At 44.7% G+C, this 6,000-nt stretch overlaps 6 non-coding genes and 1 pseudogene across 6 annotated transcripts; all 7 read right to left on the bottom strand.

Annotated features, from left to right (window-relative positions):
* Nucleotides 1-645: 645 nt before the first annotated feature.
* On the bottom strand, nt 646-764 carry LOC142509446 (5S ribosomal RNA). The gene has a single exon (XR_012807620.1). It is a non-coding gene; the product is annotated as a 5S ribosomal RNA (ribosomal RNA).
* Nucleotides 765-1,437: 673 nt separating this feature from the next.
* On the bottom strand, nt 1,438-1,555 carry LOC142511403 (5S ribosomal RNA). The gene has a single exon (XR_012808739.1). It is a non-coding gene; the product is annotated as a 5S ribosomal RNA (ribosomal RNA).
* A 679-nt stretch (nt 1,556-2,234) lies between these two features.
* LOC142507950 (5S ribosomal RNA) lies at nt 2,235-2,350 on the bottom strand. The gene has a single exon (XR_012806185.1). It is a non-coding gene; the product is annotated as a 5S ribosomal RNA (ribosomal RNA).
* A 677-nt stretch (nt 2,351-3,027) lies between these two features.
* Nucleotides 3,028-3,150, bottom strand: LOC142512578 (5S ribosomal RNA; annotated as a pseudogene).
* A 674-nt stretch (nt 3,151-3,824) lies between these two features.
* Nucleotides 3,825-3,945, bottom strand: LOC142515510 (5S ribosomal RNA). The gene has a single exon (XR_012811354.1). It is a non-coding gene; the product is annotated as a 5S ribosomal RNA (ribosomal RNA).
* A 687-nt stretch (nt 3,946-4,632) lies between these two features.
* LOC142506321 (5S ribosomal RNA) lies at nt 4,633-4,752 on the bottom strand. Its single transcript, XR_012804616.1, has one exon. It is a non-coding gene; the product is annotated as a 5S ribosomal RNA (ribosomal RNA).
* Nucleotides 4,753-5,435: 683 nt separating this feature from the next.
* Nucleotides 5,436-5,556, bottom strand: LOC142514453 (5S ribosomal RNA). Its single transcript, XR_012810345.1, has one exon. It is a non-coding gene; the product is annotated as a 5S ribosomal RNA (ribosomal RNA).
* Nucleotides 5,557-6,000: the final 444 nt, after the last annotated feature.

Here is a 6,000-nt window from a genome sequence, read left to right as displayed (position 1 = left end):
TCTTATATCCCCGAGTACGTGTGGAGCGGCGGCGATGGACAACAGCGGCACTGCTCTCGCCCAATCATAACCATGAAGTGCGTTTCTGGCGCGATGGCAGAGTAGGATGGGTGACCTCCTGGGAGACCTCGTGTCGCGATCGTTTACGTAAATTATGGATAAAACATTCGAAATAATTGTTTTTTAGAGTTAACCGTCTCGGAGTAATCTGCGTCATACCTTCCGCACAGAACCGGCTCACGACAACAAAAATCGATAAATGTTCCCAGAAAATAGAAAAAAAATAAGAAGAGGAAATAACGAATGTAAAGCTATTATTTGCCTGGGATACGATAAAATGGAACCGAATCGAATTTCGAACTTCCTAAGCGGATTTCTCGAGGAAACGAAAGCTTACAGAAGCGGTAAATCGCAAATTAGAGGGTCTTAGAGAAGGAATTCGGCTAAAATCTCGTCAGCTCATTGCGTAGTAATGAGTCTCGTCCGTTTGCCCGTTTACAATCAAATTAGCCTACAATTTTGTCCAAATCCGGCAGTGCCCGAGCTACTTTCATTTCACATGTCTTATCTGGTCCCGATCGAGATTCAGATGATTTGAGCCGAAAATCGTCTGTCAACAAGTAATCAAAATAGAAAAACACGAAAAAGGTGCAACACGAGGACTTCCCAGGGGGTCACCCATCCTAGTACTGCTCTCGCCCAAGCACGCTTAACTTCGGAGTTCTGATGGGATCCGGTGCATTAGTGCTGGTATGATCGCACCGACATTGAGTGGGATGTTTATTCTTATATCCCTCGAGTACGTGTGGAGCGGGCGGCGATGGACAACACGCGGCACTGCTCTCGCCCAATCATAACCATGAAGTTAAGCGTTCTGGCGCGATGGCAGAGGTAGGATGGGTGACCTCCCTGGGAAGACCTCGTGTCGCGACCGTTTACGTAAATTATGGATAAAACAGTCGAAATAATTGTTTTTAATGAGTTAACCGTCTCCGGAGTAATCTGCGTCATACCCTTCCGCACAGAACCGGCTCACGACAACAAAAATCGATAAATGTTCCCAGAAAATAGAAAAAAAATAAGAAGAAGTAACGAATGTAAAGCTATTATTATCTGGATACGATAAAATGGAACCGGAATCGAATTTCGAACTTCCTAAGCGGATTTCTCGAGGAAACGAAAGCTTAACAGAAGCGGTAAATCGCAAATTAGAGGGTCTTAGAGAAGGAATTCGGCTAAAATCTCGTCAGCTCATTGCGTAGTAATGAGTCTCGTCCGTTTGCCCGTTTACAATCAAATTAGCCTACAATTTTGTCCAAATCCGGCAGTGCCCGAGCTACTTTCATTTCACATGTCTTATCTGGTCCCGATCGAGATTCAGATGATTTGAGCCGAAAATCGTCTGTCAACAAGTAATCAAAATAGAAAAACACGAAAAGGGTGCAACACGAGGACTTCCCAGGGGTCACCCATCCTAGTACTGCTCTCGCCCAAGCACGCTTAACTTCGGAGTTCTGATGGGATCCGGTGCATTAGTGCTGGTATGATCGCACCCGACATTGAGTGGGATGTTTATTCTTATATCCCTCGAGTACGTGTGGAGCGGGCGGCGATGGACAACACGCGGCACTGCTCTCGCCCAATCATAACCATGAAGTTAAGCGTTCTGGCGCGATGGCAGAGCTAGGATGGGTGACCTCCCTGGGAAGACCTCGTGTCGCGACCGTTTACGTAAATTATGGATAAAAGTCGAAATATTTGTTTTTAATAAGTTAACCGTCTCCGGAGTAATCTGCGTCATACCCTTCCGCACAGAACCGGCTCACGACAACAAAAATCGATAAATGTTCCCAGAAAATAGAAAAAAAATAAGAAGAAGGAAATAACGAATGTAAAGCTATTATTATGCCTGGGATACGATAAAATGGAACCGGAATCGAATTTCGAACTTCCTAAGCGGATTTCTCGAGGAAACGAAAGCTTAACAGAAGCGGTAATCGCAAATTAGAGGGTCTTAGAGAAGGAATTCGGCTAAAATCTCGTCAGCTCATTGCGTAGTAATGAGTCTCGTCCGTTTGCCCGTTTACAATCAAATTAGCCTACAATTTTGTCCAAATCCGGCAGTGCCCGAGCTACTTTCATTTCACATGTCTTATCTGGTCCCGATCGAGATTCAGATGATTTGAGCCGAAAATCGTCTGTCAACAAGTAATCAAAAATAGAAAAACACGAAAAGGGTGCAACACGAGGACTTCCCAGGGGTCACCCATCCTCTACTGCCTCGCCCAAGCACGCTTAACTTCGGAGTTCTGATGGGATCCGGTGCATTAGTGCTGGTATGATCGCACCCGACATTGAGTGGGATGTTTTTCTTATCCCTCGAGTACGTGTGGAGCGGGCGGCGATGGACAACACGCGGCACTGCTCTCGCCCAATCATAACCATGAAGTTAAGCGTTCTGGCGCGATGGCAGAGCTAGGATGGGTGACCTCCCTGGGAAGACCTCGTGTCGCGACCGTTTACGTAAATTATGGATAAAACAGTCGAAATAAAGTGTTTTTCATGAGTTAACCGTCTCCGGGATAATCTGCGTCATACTCTTCCGCTCAGAACCGGCTCACGACAACAAAAATCGAAAAATGTTGCCCCGAAAATAGGAAGAAAAAAGAGAAAGAAGAAATAACGATGTAAAGCAGATTGTTATGCTGGGATACGATAAAATGGAACCGGAATCGAATTTCGAACTCCTAAGCGTATTTCTCGAGGAACGAAGCTTAACAGAAGCGGTAAATCGCAAATTAGAAGGTCTTAAAGGAAGGAATTCAGCTAAAATCTCGCCAGCTCATTCGCGTAGTAATGAGTCTCGTCCGTTGCCCGGTTTACAATCAATAGCCTACAATTTGTCCAAATCCGGCAGTGCCCGAGCTACTTTCATTTCAACATGTCTTATCTGGTCCCGATCGAGATTCAGATGATTTGACCGAAAACTCGCTTGTCAACAAGTAATCAGAAATAGAAAAACACGAAAGGGTGCAACACGAGGACTTCCAGGGGGTCACCCATCCTAGTATTGCTCTCTTCGCCCAAGCACGCTTAACTTCGAAGGTTCTGATGGGATCCGGTGCATTAGTGCTGGTATTATCAGCACCAGACATTAAGTGGGATGTTTATTCTTTATCCCTCGAGTACTTTTGGAGCGTGCGGCGTGGACAACACGCGCACAGCTTCTCGCCAATCTCACCATGAGTTAAGCGTTCTGCGCGATGGCAGAGCTAGATGGTGACCACCCTTGTGAAGACCTCGTGTCGCCACCGTTTACGTAAATTATGGATAAAACAATCGAAAATAACTGTTTTTAAATGAGTTACCGTCTCCGGTGTATCTGCGTCATACCCTTCCCACAGAACCGGCTCACGAGCAACAAAAATCGATAAATTTGCCAGAAAATAGAAAAAAAAATAGAAAGAAGGAATAACGAATGTAAAGCTATTATTAGTCTTGGGATACGATAAAAGGGAACCAGAATCGAATTTCGAACTTCCTAAGCGGATTTCTCGAGGAAACGAAAGCTTAACAGAAGCGGTAAATCGCAAATTAGAGGGTCTTAGAGAAGGAATTCGGCTAAAATCTCGTCAGCTCATTGCGTAGTAATGAGTCTCGTCCGTTTGCCTGTTTACAATCAAATTAGACTACAATTTTGTCCAAATCCGGCAGTGCCCGAGCTACTTTCATTTAACATGTCTTATCTGGTCCCGATCGAGATTCAGATGAATTGAGCCGAAAATCGTCTGTCAACAAATAATAAAAATAGAAAAACACGAAAAGGGGTGCAACACGAGGACTTCCCAGGGGGTCACCCATCCTAGTACTGCGCTTTCGCCCAAGCACGCTTAACTTCGGAGTTCTGATGGGATCCGGTGCATTAGTGCTGGTATGATCGCACCAGACATTAAGTGGGATGTTTATTCTTTTATCCCTCGAGTACGTTTGGAGCGGGCGGCGATGGACAACACGCGGCACAGCTCTCGGCCAATCATAACCATGAAGTTAAGCGTTCTGGCGCGATGGCAGAGCTAGGATGGGTGACCACCCTTGGAAGACCTCGTTTCGCCACCGTTTACGTAAATTATGGATAAAAAAATCGAAATAACTGTTTTTAATGAGTTAACCGTCTCCGGTGTAATCTGCGTCATACCCTTCCGCACAGAACCGGCTCACGACAACAAAAATCGATAAATGTTCCCAGAAAATAGAAAAAAAAAATAAGAAAGAAGGAAATAACGAATGTAAAGCTATTATTATTCTTGGGATACGATAAAATGGAACCAGAATCGAATTTCGAACTTCCTAAGCGGATTTCTCGAGGAAACGAAAGCTTAACAGAAGCGGTAAATCGCAAATTAGAGGGTCTTAGAGAAGGAATTCGGCTAAAATCTCGTCAGCTCATTGCGTAGTAATGAGTCTCGTCCGTTTGCCTGTTTACAATCAAATTAGACTACAATTTTGTCCAAATCCGGCAGTGCCCGAGCTATCTTCATTTAACATGTCTTATCTGGTCCCGATCGAGATTCAGATGAATTGAGCCGAAAATCGTCTGTCAACAAATAATAAAAAAATAGAAAAACACGAAAAGGGGTGCAACACGAGGACTTCCCAGGGGGTCACCCATCCTAGTACTGCGCTTTCGCCCAGCACGCTTAACTTCGGAGTTCTGATGGGATCCGGTGCATTAGTGCTGGTATGATCGCACCCGACATTGAGTGGGATGTTTATTCTTATATCCCTCGAGTACGTGTGGAGCGGGCGGCGATGGACAACACGCGGCACAGCTCTCGGCCAATCATAACCATGAAGTTAAGCGTTCTGGCGCGATGGCAGAGCTAGGATGGGTGACCACCCTTGGAAGACCTCGTGTCGCACCGTTTACGTAAATTATGGATAAAACATCGAAATAACTGTTTTTAATGAGTTAACCGTCTCCGGTGTAATCTGCGTCATACCTTCCGCACAGAACCGGCTCACGACAACAAAAATCGATAAATGTTCCCAGAAAATAGAAAAAAAAAATAAGAAAGAAGGAAATAACGAATGTAAAGCTATTATTATTCTTGGGATACGATAAAATGGAACCAGAATCGAATTTCGAACTTCCTAAGCGGATTTCTCGAGGAAACGAAAGCTTAACAGAAGCGGTAAATCGCAAATTAGAGGGTCTTAGAGAAGGAATTCGGCTAAAATCTCGTCAGCTCATTGCGTAGTAATGAGTCTCGTCCGTTTGCCTGTTTACAATCAAATTAGACTACAATTTTGTCCAAATCCGGCAGTGCCCGAGCTACTTTCATTTAACATGTCTTATCTGGTCCCGATCGAGATTCAGATGAATTGAGCCGAAAATCGTCTGTCAACAAATAATAAAAAATAGAAAAACACGAAAAGGGGTGCAACACGAGGACTTCCCAGGGGGTCACCCATCCTAGTACTGCGCTTTCGCCCAAGCACGCTTAACTTCGGAGTTCTGATGGGATCCGGTGCATTAGTGCTGGTATGATCGCACCCGACATTGAGTGGGATGTTTATTCTTATATCCCTCGAGTACGTGTGGAGCGGGCGGCGATGGAAAACACGCGCCACTGCTCTCGCCCAATCATAACCATGAAGTTAAGCGTTCTGGCGCGATGGCAGAGGTAGAATGGGTGACCTCCCTGGGAAGACCTCGTGTCGCGACCGTTTACGTAAATTATGGATAAAACAGTCGAAATAATTGTTTTTAATGAGTTAACCGTCTCCGGTGTAATCTGCGTCATACCCTTCCGCACAGAACCGGCTCACGACAACAAAAATCGATAAATGTTCCCAGAAAATAGAAAAAAAAATAAGAAGAAGGAAATAACGAATGTAAAGCTATTATTATTCTTAGGATACGATAAAATGGAAACGGAATCGAATTTCGAACTTCCTAAGAGGATTTCTCGAGAAAACGATAGCTTAACAGAAGCGGTA

Source organism: Primulina tabacum, chromosome 10 (assembly GCF_025594145.1).
Source record: "Primulina tabacum isolate GXHZ01 chromosome 10, ASM2559414v2, whole genome shotgun sequence".
NCBI classification, from domain to species: Eukaryota; Viridiplantae; Streptophyta; class Magnoliopsida; order Lamiales; family Gesneriaceae; genus Primulina; species Primulina tabacum.
This window is presented reverse-complemented; position numbering and strand designations above follow the sequence as displayed.